At 37.8% G+C, this 12675-nt stretch overlaps 1 protein-coding gene across 1 annotated transcript in view; it reads right to left on the minus strand.

Moving 5' to 3' along the window:
• MCTP1 (multiple C2 and transmembrane domain containing 1) overlaps positions 1 to 12669 on the minus strand; it is a 453050-nt gene extending 440381 nt beyond the window's left edge. The window contains exon 1 of the mRNA XM_025047696.1: positions 12121 to 12669. The gene's annotated coding sequence lies outside the window, so the exon portion shown is untranslated. The remainder of the gene's footprint in view (positions 1 to 12120) is intronic.
• Between the last annotated feature and the right edge of the window lie 6 nt (positions 12670 to 12675).

Below are 12675 nucleotides of genomic sequence, written 5' to 3' on the forward strand. Positions count from 1 at the left end.
ACCACAAACCACTGGTTTGGGTATCAGTCACATACTTGGTACCAGTGCACCGATGTGGTGACCTCGCTACCTGATGGAGTAGTGGGTACCCTAGAAATTATGGCCCAGGAAGAAAGCAGATGTCTGTTATCCAAGCTCTGCCACTTACTATGAAGGGAACCAGGACTACAGACAAGTTACTTAGTCTTTCTAAGAAGTACCCAGATATAAAATACAACGAACAATACCTCTCTGTCAAAACTGCTATGAGGTTTAAGTGAAATAATGTACATAATCTATAATGTTTATGGGAGATGTATATAAAGAATACTTAACCAATAGATCTATTTTATTTCTTTTCCCTAATGCCATGCCTTTCATGGAACAAGAAAGCATTAATGGCAGAAATGAGATGAGGCTATAGAATATAGAAAACACATAATTATAGGATGCTGTAACTTATAATATGTTCCTAATAACAATATCAATAACAGAAATACTGATGATTATCTAGTGGGGTACCTGGTAAGTAAAAATTTTTTAAGTAGGACTGACGTTTAAACGTTGCTAACTATATTTTTATCTAGCAATCAAAGAGAGCTTAGAGAGCTTACCACAAGTAAGAAGTGGTAGTACCAGGATTATGTCTGACACTATACCTGTTTTTATTAACTTTACTTGTATACGAAATAACCTTCAAAAAAAAGAAAGATGAGAAGGAAATGGTATAGCCAAAGAAGAACTATAATATCATTACTGAGATGGGGAGGAAGGTAAGGCTTTAAAACTTCATTCCAAACTTCCACTTGGGTTTCGCAGGCACCACCTACTTCAGACAGCCTTCCTTTTTAGCGTGTAAGGGCCAAATGACCTGGATTCAAATTATACTGACATGTGACTTTGGACAAGTCACTTAATCTCCTGTATTTCAGTTTATTCATCTAGAAAATGCAAAAGATAATAAACCTGCTTCAGAAAGTATAGTAAAAAAATGAGTTAATACATACATCAATATTGAATAAATGTTCTGTATGTTTAGCTACTATTAATACTAGTTATAAGATGCCATTTTAAAATGGCACCAAGGTAAAGCCCCATGTGTTGGTTTGCCTCAAGTAGAGATGAGAGGATACAATTGAGCAAAGAGAACACAGCTCTGGGTGGGCTGGAAGGACCGCAATTAGTGTGTCCTACCTCATATAACACAACTTTGGAAGATAGAATGTGTATTGTAATTTGACAAAAATCCATTCAAAGGCAGGGTAGTAAAGGTCAAGACCTACCACAATAGATACCACTATGAAGAAGTTTATGGATATTTATGCAAAACTAGTTCATACAATCAATTTCTGGCATCGAATACAAACGAAATTTGTGTAGCTGCTTGAAACTCACATTAGACTTATAGTCCTAGAAAGAAAAAAAAAAAGATTTTAAAATGTGGGATATAAACCTAAAAGCAACAAATGAACAGGACAAACAGAGAGTCATGGACATGGACTATAGACTAGTGGTTACCAGTGAGTAGGGGGTGTGGGGAGAGGGGAGTTAGACAGGGTAAAGGGGGTCAAACATGTGGTGACAGAAAGAATCTAACTGTGGGAGGTGAACACACAATGTAAATATATATATGCCTTACTGTTAAAGTGCACAGCTGAAACTTATTGGATTTCATTAATCAATGTCACCATAAAAAAATAAATAAATAAAATATGAAATGGGCACTTATAAATACACCACTAGGATGCAATCCAGATATAATTAAGAGGATAAATAAAGTAATAAAATAGTGTAAGAAAATTTTTTCAAAAAGAGCCATTAAGAATCATTAGCAACATTAACAGAAAATGGCACATTGTTTAACAGCCAACACAAAGGCTCTGTCATCCCAGATCTATTTGCTCCTAATTCAGTTATTTTCCCACTTTCCTTCTGAGCTTCCTGTGATTATGAGAATACATCTTTATTATCCTAAAGGTATCACCTTTTCTCTAATTAAAATGTGAGCTATATCAATAAAGAAGCTTACCAAAATGCCTCCCCCTTTTTTATCCGCAGGAATCACTTTGTGAATCACTGGTAAAACCAGGTCAGGCTTCAAATTACTAATGATAAATATTAAGTATTGTGACATCTAGGTTTCAAAAGGTTAAGGGAATAATTCAATAACCTCTCTTCCAGGGTGACTGGAATAAAATAAAATGAATACTTACAGAAGAATGGTTATTCTATCAAAATGAATACTTACAGAAGAATGGTTATAAATAAAATGAATACTTACAGAAGAATGGTTATTCTATCAAAGAAAAGGCATTCCTTATATATTAGTTTAAATTTAAGCAAGTTATTCACTCCTTTTGTAGAACACATCCCATAGTAAACCACAAAAGCTATCTTCTAATTGTTTTTTTTGTTTTCTCTTTGGCTAAGCTGGTTATTGTACAGCTACTCAGACTAGATAAACTTAAACATTTGTAAAGACTATGTTATCAATGAAATTTAGTAGTATCAGATTAAATTTAGAAGTGGAAAAATATTGGAGCTATTCTGGTTATCTTTGATTCTTGTGGAATATATGATGTGTGTGAAAGAAGAGGTATGTGTATAAACCATTCCTGGAAAAGATCTAATTGTGTGTGTGTGTACACTGCATATGCCAAGGCAATACAAAATGTCAAAACATCATAGAAGCCAATTATAGAAAATTCAATGTCAAAAAAACATTATGAAAGCCTCTAATAAAAGAAATTCCTGACCTTCGTTTTTTATTTTCCCCACCCATGTTCTCAAAAAGAAAAGTGAAATGGCTGAAAGGCAGGTAGCAGAAAGGCAGAAAATGAAGAGCCAAGACCCAAATAACATACCACCTGGATAGTCCTGTCACACTGTTAAATAAACTGTGGTTGATCATCCAAGATACACCAAGATCCTCTCATGGCAAGTTCCATGTAGTTCTTCCTCATAGTCTGGCATTTCAGAGAAAATGAAAATGTCAGGTAGAGGGAAATAGCTATAAGAACACTCTACAAAGCTTCATCTTCTCTGAAAAGAGGCAGAGGGCATGGGACCTGGGAAACTACAAAATGCAGGTGTCCCTCCCATCTCTGCCTGTTCCCCTAAGTCTCACTCAGCTGATCTCCACAGAGCAGGCTAGGAAGTCACGAAAGCACCTGCTTGGGTTAGAGTAAATGGATGCAGCCTGGGGGCCCAAAAGGAAAAGAGAGGGACTCAGAGGTGATGACCGAAATGGTTAAGTAAATGTTTGGGTTTTTTTTTTCCTTTTTTTTTTTTTTACTTGAAACTGTTGAGTTGAATTGGCACATATGTAAGGTCAGAAAGAATCAAGTGAGGTCCCAGTCTCACAGCTGGATCCCAGCCCTGTCCCTCACCTTCAGCTTTCTTTTAAAAATAGAGGGACACAAAGAAAGAAGGGGAAGGCGCAGCCATGTCTGCTCTCAGCCACGAGTCAGGGGGGCCACGTCAATTCAGGGTGTTCTGAGCTCTAAGGAGGATGAGGTTTGGCAACAGCTCTGTAGAGACGTGGAATTTGTCTGTGAAATCTATTCCAATCTCAAAAGATATTTTGGAAAACACTCAGACTTCTAGTATGGTGTGGTGAAAATCCTATTCAAAGGCGACTATACAAAGGCTGAATTTTTCTTTTATCAAAAGCTATTTTACATTTCAATAAAAGAACAGGAGTCAAATATGGCTTAAGGGCATAAATAGAATACAATTTCTTTTTGAGAGAATATCTATTTGCAGTTTTCAAAAGAAAATTGATCATTCCATCAGAAAAAGAATGCATATTTAACACATTTGAAGTACAATGCCTGAAGAATGAAATCCGTGGACTCTTCCAACAGAGCCCATGGATTCCAAACCCTTTCATTACAACTATTTCTCCAAATACCTAGCCGCTCTAACATCGGGCACCATGAGAGTCTATGTTATAGGGATACGTAGGAGGTTTTCTTGTTTTACCTGATTTTTTTAACTGACAAACATATTTTGCCCTTTCTTTTGCTCCATTAACACTCACTACTTTCAGGGCCGAAAGAGCCCAAAATAACTATAAAGAATATGAGCTTTTACAATAAATAGGTGACAATCTGGCACTCAGGAGCCTGGCACCCTCAACCATTCTGCATACATGCAAGCTCAAAACTCAACCTTCCCTCTCTCTCCCCAAGAAAAACACTCTTCAATAAAAACATTCTGATCAGAACGCAGAAAATCAAGGCATAAGTAAAAGGGAAAACGTGCTTTAATTCCTTCCACTTTCTATTTCCCTAAAGATTCAGCCACATCTTGGTCTTTCAAATATTTCCATCTTTCCAACCCCAAGGTCAGGTCACTGCCCAACTTCAGGCTCTCACTGGGACTGTTGTGGCCATGCATCTGCTGCCAACTTGACCCTTCTAAGGCTCACTTGACCCTTTCTCCCCTGCTCAAATGCCTCCACAGGTCCCTACTGCTATTCTAGATACACCCTTCAGTTCAGCACGCCTTCATCTGCACCTTTATTTCCCACTATCTCCCCTTCCCACACCCTAGGCCTAACCCACTACTGACTCCCCATTCCCTGAATACACAGAGCACTTATTCACCTCTTTCCCCTACCCCGCTGTATCCAAATCCTAAACACACTTCGAAACAAGGCAGAGGTGGAAACACCCTCAGATTGCTGCCACCAAACCTATCGCTTTACAACGAAGTTTGAACACCTGCTCTAAACCAGAGCTGTCTAATAAAAATAAAATTGTAAGCCACATACATTATTTAAAATTTTCTAGTAGCCATGTTTTTTTAATGAAAAGAAACAAGTGAAATTAACTTTAATAATATATTTTATTGAATCCATTATATCTAAAATATTATATCTAAAATATTATATCTATAATTTACATTATATCTAAAATAAATGTAAACAATATAAAAAAATAGTCATGAGATATTTTACTTTCTTTTGTGTGTGTCTCTGTGTGTGTGCACTAGGGCTTTGAAATCCAGTGTGCATTTTACCCTTATGGCACAATTTTTAGTGCTCAATAGCCGCATGTGGTTAGTGGCTGCTTTATGGGTCAACAGAGCTCCAGATGCTTAATGATAAGTTCGAAAAATTGTCTTGCAAGTAAAGAGACAGATTGAGAGAGAGAGAGAGAGCAATAGAAGGAGACAGAGAGATTAAGGAGGAAAACACAGGCAGGTCTAAGGAAAAGGATGATGATATTAAAGAGTAGGCATGGTGAGAGCTTTAAAAATAGAAGAGAAGAGGGACATAGAGAAAGTGAAAAGGTCAGTCAGCTCTAGTCCAGTGCCCCAGGAGAAAAAAAACATCCTCTACAGGCAAATGCAGTTGACTGGCAATGTAGATTTTCTGAAGAGAAGCTTTGGTGTTTTACAAGGAGTCTCAGCAGTATAGACAGATGATTACTATGAAAAGTAACTGGCCAGTTGTCTGAACCAGAGTTCACACCCTTGGCACTCAAGAGACAGCAATGGACTAGGCTAATGAGAACAGGATTCTTGATCAAGATTGGGATTTTAATCTATTGCAAGGAAATGGGTCTGAGGAAAAGTAGCAGTGAGGCAGGCAAGAAAATATTTTGAGCTAGGATTCAAGCAGTGTTTAAGACTCAGAGATCAAAAGTAAGAGTATGACAGTAGATATCTGGAATCCAGATGTGGGGGTGCAACGTCAGAGGCCAGACAAGGAGACTTGGGTGCAAAAATGAACACCTAGCATCAGAGACCAGCCCAAAGAAACACATCCCTGAGCCAGAGAGCTCTGAAAAAGAAACACTCCTCATCCTCCACGGGAGCGCAATATGGCAGCCATTTGGTAGGCATCACGTCCCCACTTCATACCCACGGACCTGAGCCAGCATTAAAGAACAAGCTGAGAAAAGCCAAGTCATCAGCTGGGAGAAGAGAGGAATGTCAAATACATTTGCCAGGCTTAAAAAGACCCGGAAACAAGAAGCAATAACAGCATTACACAACCGTAAAGTGATTTTGAAACTGTGCCAGAAAACTTATCTCTGAACAGCTCTAGCCCATCCATTCATCCCATCATTCATTCAGCAACCGATTATTGAGTGGTCTTCCCTGAACCGTTTTACAATGCCAATTAAATAGGTCGATTGTTTTGAGGCTTGCCAAATCCTACACCAGCAGTGCTGGTGTAGGTAGCTCAGGCTTAAGCAAATATGGTGAGACTGCTAACACTGAAGGGGCCTCTTTGAACAGAATGCATGGGCTTTGAAGGAGGCATTGATCCTGAAATATCTAGAGGTCCATTTGCTATAATTATAGCACCATGTGTTATAATTTTCCAGATTGTCTAGGACCCAGGAGAATGGGCAATGGACTGGTATAAAATATCTCCAAAGAGACTTCACGGGAAAATTGTTCTCTCAGAAAGGCAGTATGCAGGGCTTTTAAGTCTCATTATATTGCAAATACAGTTTGTTGTATTGCTTACATTCAGACTAATGTTAAATACAAATATTTGGAGTCAGGGAAATCATGGCCTGATAGTCTGCTGAAAAAAAAAAAATTCTGATAAGAAATTGGCATACACTAGAGGAGAAAATATGTTTGCATAAAACCTTGAATTGTTGAGGGATAGTAATCACTTTCCACATCTGATTTATAAAAAGCAATGTAAGTTAGAAGAAAAGGTTGACAAAGAAAAAAAAAAATGGCACATAAAGTTAATCATGCAGGGAGGGGGAGGGAATAGGTAATATTTTTACTGGTACCCACAAATCAAAATTCACAAAAAAAGACTGTAAAGATTATTTGGCAAGTAAAAAAATGACTGGAGGAAGGGTGCCTGACACCTTTCAATAATTAACTTTATAGCAAAATAAACTTGGCATGAATACATATGCTTTACAGAGTTATTTTATGAAAGCAAGCAAGTTTATCTAAAGCAAGTTCTAGGATAATATATATTTCATTCACATTAAAGAAAGCCCCAAAAAGCCAGTATTCAAAAAATGAGCCTCAATTATCAAGAAAAGATTTTATTTAGTTAGCATGCTTGGCTTATTGAGGCAGAGAAATACATAATTTTCGTTAAGTTTTCTAGCTAAAAAGTAAAAAATTTCAAATTTCAAAAAATTAATGTCTGTTTATTTAAATCAGATGTCTGCTATGATACTGTAAAGAACTATGAATTAACAACAACTAAAAAATAGATAACCCTAACTTCCAAATCTTTAGATTTTGTCAATTCTCACAATGTTATCTAGACATACTATTTACTATTTGTCAATCTAGAGTTAGAAAACGATTTGATAATTCTCGAGCAAAGAAACCACCTACATGTTTCTTTGAGGTACCAAAGATATATCACAACATCTAATTTTGTGAGATCATCCCTTATTTCTAAACGCAAAAAAGGGGAAATATTTGTCCTATTTTCTTTATAAATCCATTAATCCCATTTTATCTTTTTCCATGATAATGTGCACACACTTGCCAAAAGTAATATGGTTTTTTTCAACCTTGAATTAAATGAAAAGGACCAGCAAAGCTCCTGTTACCCTATTTTCCAACCACCCATTTATTGGTAATGGTGACAGTGGCAGAACCTTAATACACCATTCAATAATAATAGACCATTCAATAATAAAACACAGCAATTGCTAGTGTTTACTGAACTATGTTTCAAGCCAATCTCATATAACATCTACATTATAACACTTCCATTTATGCAAGAGTCATAGCTCTACTCATATCTGCCAGATAATCCAGAGAGTAACTAAAGGTTTTAGGGAAATAATTCCACTCCAAAGTAAACCTTTCATTCTCTTTACTCTCTTTCTCTGGAATAAACTGATGGTCCTGGGATTTTTTAAGAATGTTATCACACATCAAACTTTACTTCATACTCTGCTCCAAAATGTCCTAAGATCAAATCCTTCACATGCACCATCCCCTTACTTTGAAAGGCTACTAATGACACTTTTAGGGGCCTCTTTTTGCGATTATATTTTTTTAGTGGTTTTAGTCATTTATATTAAGAATTATATTCTTTTAATTTGTGCCTTCCCCAATATTATGTTCTTTGAAGTAATAGTAAAGACACTTGAAAAATAAATAGCAAAAATACAAAAATTAACCCAAATCACCTTTTAAAATAATTTTTTAAAATACGGGCTTTCTTTAAAAAGTCAGATAATTAATAAAGCAAGATATATTTCCAATTTAGACTTAATGTTAGAAAATATTTGTCCACTTTTTATCACAGCTCACAGATGAGTTTTAGGAATTTCATCCCAATGAATGAATATTCCTCTTACTATGTTTTGAAACATTTCTATCATACCTTAAATAATTTACCCACTTAAAAAAACATATATTTTTACTCCCCTAAAAAGATAATTTTAACAAAATGAATTTGAAAGAATAAAAATTTAACATTCATAAACACTACAAGCTTTTTGTTACAACACTAAAAAACGCAACATATTCGTTCCTCGCTCTTAATCTTAAAATACTAACTTTCTGATTCTAGCAAAGTATAATTTTAGTAACTCATCAAGACAGAATGCATAAAATTGGCATGTTTTTGATATGCACACAAATTGAGAAAGCATCTTTCCCAACTGTGCTGCAGAAAATGAAATGCATCTGGTGTGACAATATGGCCTGACACGTGAATTAGAATCAGTGGAAAGAAAGGGGCTTTTTATTTTTTTTAAAGCAGAATAACCTAAATAATACACGTTATTTAATGTGCAAGGCATTTTCAAATGTGTAATAGTATGTTTCAAAGGTAAATTTGGCTGAAGAAAACATAATAGCAAGAGGACTAGCAGGGGCATGGGAGATAGTTTGCTCAATTTTAATAATTATACATCAGTGACTTCCAAATTTTTTCCCCAGCAACCCAAACTGATTTTTAGCTTTCGTTTAACATCACCCAATGTCAAAGTATGTGCACATATGTTGTTGGGGCCTCATGCTGGGCTAGGGGTATGAGGGGTGGGGAGTGTGTTGCAGAATATGGCTAATGCCGGGACCAGGCAAAGAATGAGAAAAATTGAACCATGTGCCTTGTTTTTGCAACGAATTTTCTTTTCTTCCTTGAAAGAAAGTTCTTTTTAACCAAACTGAAGACAGATTTAATGCTTTTACTGTCTGTTCTTTGATGTGTTCCCATCTGTTCTTGTGAACTGTGAATAAAACTGAAATCTGCATGTACAACACACTTCCTCCCCAAGCCCAAGCATCTTCAGAAACGAGATGCTGGGAAAGCAAGGAAAGCTCTCTGAGATACGTAGGAATCTTAGAAGGGCATAGGAGAGGTGAGCCTACTCCTCAACATCTTAGTGAGTTCTCTTCCAGTTCCAGATTCCAACTTCATTTCTTCCCCTTCTCCATTCAGAGAGGTGAGAGGGTTCCTTTGAGTTGGGCAGGAAAGTCTTTAGAGGACTGAGGAACCCTCTCCTGTGCATTGGTGAGAGGATGCTGCTGACAGCTGGACTTGTGGCTCATAACAGAGAAAACTGTCCTCTCCCCAGGGAAGAAGTCTCCATGCGCAGGAAATGTTAAGAACCACCAATGGTGCTCTTCCTGAGACTGTGTCTGGCACCAGACAAGCCCCTCAGGATTTAATGTTCTGCCTACACCCTACCTTTCACCTATTCTTTGAATGATATTTTCACTTTTTTATTCCTTTTATGTCTTCATTGAAATGTTGACTCTTTATAATGAAAAGCTGCTTTAGAACTACAGATGGTATGTCATTTGTAAATATGATATAATTGATATGCAACAATGCATCACAGAGAACAAAGAAAAAAATTAACGTAACTATTCCATCATAGAACTGATTCTAGAGATGGAAGAAAAAACTCCAGAATGTATGTAAACTTGCAAGTATTAATCAATAGGACTGAAGTCATCTCAGAAACATAACAAGTTCTAAAAGTTGTCAAAGGTAACTGTAGTAATGGAAAAGATTCTGGAGAATGATTTGAGCATAAAACCTCTCTCTGTCATTTATTAGCCATGTAACCATGGAAAAGTTATTTAATTTGTTTGAGGACTGATTCTTAATCCATAAAGATGGCAACGAGAACTTCTATCATGTAGGACTGCTATGAGGATTAAATCGGGTAAGGCAATAAAGTACTCAGCATATGGTGAAGACACACAATAATGTTATTCAGTATCTTCTCCAAAATAGGTTTAGGTCTTTTGAATACAAAATTCATATTTACAGAGCAGCATTTTTTAAAGATGGATGGAGTCTGAAAATTTTGGGGGAAAAATGAACCTAAAGATCAATTCAGAATTCTCTGCTTTTGTTTTGAAAATATCTTGCTTCAGTAAACTGCAAAATAATTTAGTAAGTTAACATTTGCAGTAATATGATACTTATATTCCAAAATAATTCAATTATTATTGTTGTTTTATTCTTTTTTATAAAATTTATTGGTATAACATTGGTTAATAAAATTATATAGGTTTCAAGTGTACAATTGTATAACACATCATCTGTATGTTGCATTGCGTGTTCACCACCCAAAGTCAAATCTCCTTCCGTCACCACATATTTAATCCCCTTTACCCTCATCTACCTCCCCCGTTCCCATTCCCTCTGGTAACCACTAAGCTATTGTCTGTGTCTATGAGTTTGTGTTTCATTTGTCTTGTTCATTTGTTCTTCCTGATCTCAAAAGTTCATAAAAACAAACGTAAACAGTATCCCAACTCTAAAATTCTTATATGTTAGGATATGTACACACTCGAAAATAAATACTTTTTAAATACATGGTATTCTTCTATACTGAATTTAAAAACATCCTTTTAAAATGACTTTGTACCTTAGTTTTGGAACCAGAAACATCTTTCAAAATGAAAGGAAAGGTAGATTTATTTAGTTTTTTTGTCAACAATATCTCTACCTACTCTTCTGAGAATAGCTAAAACCTTTTTCTCGAACATCAGTAGCATCAGGTCACTGCAAGTAATTGTGTTTATTAAACAATAAAACATTTGTATTCTGCTTTATTTTCTGAAACTATTCTATTAAATTAGCAATAAATTTAATAAACAATAAATATTTTCAATTGAAAGCATATCTCTCCCCATATCACACCCTTTGAAACATGACATTATGCTTTTTGTCACTCAACTTTTAATCTAATTTGAGTTTTAATGTATATGTCATTAATCTAAAATAATTCAAAGTAATGAGAGTTTAAATAAACTAAGAAAGAATTCCTAAACTAAAAAGAGTTCCTTAGGTCCCTGGCAGAATGGAACTTTCAAAGTATTTGCTAGCATTAACACCATTTGATAAACATTAACAAAAGGAGAGTCTCGCCTCTACAAAACCCAGGTTGTGAAAGTAGCCATTCAGTGGACAGCCTTATGGATCCTACAGGTACATTTTTACTTGACTCCTGCCTGAACAAAGGGTCAATATGATGTATAAAGCAGCATAGTTGAAACAACCGCTTCGGATGACTATTAAATCTTAGGAAAAGCCATAGGAACACATCTGACTAACTCAGATGAGACACTCAGGCTGCCCACTCCTTGGGCAGCAATCCACCTGCAGCAGGAAGTTTTAAGAAGGCAGTGAGGGAAAATAAGCAGACTTCTGCTTTAAGGGTTTCCCCAAGACATGATTTCAGGTTTACCTTTAAGTCACCTCCCCACATTTCTATTCCTGTGAACTATTTGTTTCAAATGCTGGTCCCTCTACACCAACTGTTATGCATGGTTGGAATCTTTTTTTAAGTTGTTGGTTTTCTTTTTCTTTTGACAAGGTGTGACATGGCTGGAAAGTCTTAGGAGACCGCCAAAAAGTACCCACTTTATGTCTAACTTTATTCCTCTCCTATTTGACTACCATTAACACTTCCACTTTCATTGGCAACTCATAAAGCTACTCAAACGGCTTCTGTCAGTAGGTGTTACTTCTGTCAAAAGTAAAGTCAGGGTGCAAGACAGTATGCTGTCTTCACTCAGCAGGAGAGGGATGTTTTCTTGCCACTGTTTGATTGACTTAATAGCACTTGCGTACTCCTGCAACTCCAGGATCATGGTCACCCAAAGCTGGAGGCGTGGTCCCACGCACCTAGTCTCCAGCCGCGCGCGCCAGTCACTCACCGGGCTGCTGCCCCGCTCCTCGCCCTTCTCAGCGGTCTGTGGCTCCACAGGGCTCCGAGCTGGCTCTGCGGGAGGCGGCGGCGGCTCCAGCAGCTGCTCCAGGCAGGCGGTGCCGGGCAGGGAAGAACTCTTCTGATGGCACAAGTGCGCTGCAGGGCCCCGACGCCGTGCACCCTCATCTTTGGCGCGGTCCCCTCTCGGGGGTGGTTGGGGCGAGGAAGACAGAGAGGATGAAGCAGAGGACGAAGAGGGAGCTGAGTCTGGGGAGCGTCCGCCAGGAGGCGTCACTCCGCCTGCTCCTGGGGCCGCTACCGGCCCCTTTCCAGCGGGGAGCAGATGCTCGCGGATCCGGCGGCGCAGCGTTGACCCTTGCTCGGCTCTGCCGGGGCCCCCGGGCTCGAGAGCCTCCGGCGAGGAGCAGCACAGGTTGGGCTGGGAGGAGGAGAAGACGCGGTCCAGCACTTGCTTCCGTTTCTTGAAGCCGCTCCACCTGCTGCCCGCGCCACCTACGCCCGCCAGTGCGTCCCGCCTGCCCCCAGGGGGTGGCGGGGACGG

Source organism: Pteropus alecto, unplaced genomic scaffold, assembly GCF_000325575.1.
Source record: "Pteropus alecto unplaced genomic scaffold, ASM32557v1 scaffold20, whole genome shotgun sequence".
In the NCBI taxonomy this organism is placed as follows: domain Eukaryota; kingdom Metazoa; phylum Chordata; class Mammalia; order Chiroptera; family Pteropodidae; genus Pteropus; species Pteropus alecto.